The following is a 2,239-nucleotide window of genomic DNA, read 5'->3' as shown; positions in this document are numbered from 1 at the left end:
AAAAGAAAAGAAAAAAAACGCCAGGCCCAGTAGTGCATGCCTGTAATCCCAGTACTTTGGGAGGCTGAGGCAGGCGGCTCACTTGAGGTCAGGAGTTCGAGACCAGCCTGACCAACATGGTGAACACCACCCCCCCGCTACTAAAAATACAAAAATTAGGCAGACATGGTGGCAGGAGCCTGTAATCCCAGCTACTGGGGAGGCTGAGGAATGAGAATCACTTGACCCTGGGAGGTGGATGTTGCGGTGAGCTGAGATAGGGCCACTGCACTCCAGCCTGGGCGACAGAGCGAGACTCTGTCTCAAAAAAAAAAAAAAAAAAGAATTATTTAGGCTGGGCGTGGTGGCTCATGCCTGTAATCCTAGCACTTTGGAAGGCCGAGGTGGGTGGATCACCTGAGGTCAGGAGTTCAAGACCATCCTGGCCAACGTGGTGAAACCCCATCTCTACTAAAAATACAAAAATTAGCTGGGCGCGGTGGCTGGTGCCTGTAATCCCAGCTACTCGGGAGGCTGAGGCAGGAGAATCACTTGAACCCAGGAAGCGGAGTTTGCAGTGAGCCAAGATCGCGCCATTACACTCCAGCCTTGGCAACAAGAGCAAAACTCCATCTCAAAAACAAAAAAAAAAAAGAAAGAAAAAAAAGAAAAGAGAAAGAAAATAATAAATAAAAAATTAGCCGGGCATGGTGGTACATACCTGTGGTCCCAGCTACTCCAGAGACTGAGGTGGGAGGACTGCTTGGGCCCAGGAGGTCAAGGCTGTAGTAAGCAATGATGATGTTAAGGCACTCCAGTCTGGGATATAGAGGGAAACTCTGTTTCAAAAAAATAATACACAAAGAATGCCTTTTTACATTTTTTTCTTTCCAGAGAAGGGGTTCTACCTGTTAACCCAGGCTGGACTCGAACTCCTGGGCTCAAATGATCCTCCTGCATAGCTGGGATCACACGCGCTGGGCACACTATGCCAGATGCAAAGAATACATTTATTTCTTTTTTTTTTTAAATTAAAGTTCAGCTTTTTATTGAACACGTTATAAAAAGAGGTTTAGTCAAAAAGACCAAAGCGCATGTCATCATTAGCCTCCTCGGATTCTTCTTTCTTTGCTTCCACTTTCTTCTCCTCAGCTGGAGCAGCTCCACCAGCCTCTACATTGCAGATGAGGCTCCCAATGTTGACGTTGGCTAGGCCTTTGCAAACAAGCCAGGTCAAAAAGGTTCAACATTTACACCAGCTGCTTTAATGATCTTATCCTCCGTGACGGTCACCTCATCGTTGTGCAGAATGAGGGCCTAGTAGATGCAGGCGAGCTCGGAGATGGAGGCCATGGTGCGGACAAGTGTGGGGCTGGCACTGGCGGACGCGGTGCTAGTCTTGGGATGAAGCGAGGGCCTCACCGCAACGCGGCTTAGCTTCCTCGGAAGGACCGAGCACCTTGGCAGCAGCTGAGGAAAGGGAAGAATTCATTTCAATAAGCTTGATGTCGGAATTTTCTTTTTCTTTTTTTTTTTTTGTTGTTGTTAGAGTCTCACTCTGTCGCCCAGGCTGGAGGGCAGTGAGTGGTGCGATCTCTGCTCACTGCATCCTCCACCTGCCAGGTCCAAGCGATTCTCCTGCCTCAGCCTCCCGAGGACCTGGGATTACAGGCGTCTGCCACCACGCCTAGCTAACTTTTTCGTATTTTTAGTAGAGACAGGGTTTCACCGTGTTGGCCAGAGTGGTTTCGAACTCCTGACCTCAAGCGATCTGCCGGCCTGGGCGTCCCAAAGTGCTAGGATTATAGGCACGAGCCACAGCACCTGGCCAAGAAATTTTTTTTTTTTTTGAGACAGAGTCTCGCTCTGTCGCCCAGGCTGGAGTGCAGTGGCACGATCTCAGCTCACTGCAACCACCACCTCCCAGGTTCAAGCGATTCTCCCACCTCAGCCTCCCAAGTAGCCGGGATTATAGTGTAATGCCCAACCTGGTTTTTACTAACCCTGTTTTTAGACTCGCCCTTTCCTTTAATCACCTAGCCTTGTTTCCACCTGAATGGACTCTCCCTTAGCTAAGAGAGCCAGACAGACTCCATCTTGGCTCTTTCACTGGCAGCCCCTTCCTCAAGGACTTAACTGGTGCAAGCTGACTCCCAAGAATGCAATTAACTGATAAGATACTGTGGCAAGCTATGTCTGCAGTTCCCAAGAATTCGTCTGATTGATAACGCCCAAAGCTCCGAGTCTATCACCTTGTAAT

The 2,239-nt window shown here is 49.0% G+C and overlaps 1 pseudogene; it reads right to left on the bottom strand.

The window, feature by feature from the left end:
• Positions 1 to 1,024: 1,024 nt before the first annotated feature.
• LOC129020254 (large ribosomal subunit protein P1-like) lies at positions 1,025 to 1,332 on the bottom strand (annotated as a pseudogene).
• Between the last annotated feature and the right edge of the window lie 907 nt (positions 1,333 to 2,239).

Source organism: Pongo pygmaeus, chromosome 20, assembly GCF_028885625.2.
Source record: "Pongo pygmaeus isolate AG05252 chromosome 20, NHGRI_mPonPyg2-v2.0_pri, whole genome shotgun sequence".
NCBI lineage: Eukaryota > Metazoa > Chordata > Mammalia > Primates > Hominidae > Pongo > Pongo pygmaeus.
Note: the sequence above shows the minus strand (reverse complement) of the source record. Positions and strands in the feature narration are given on the sequence as shown.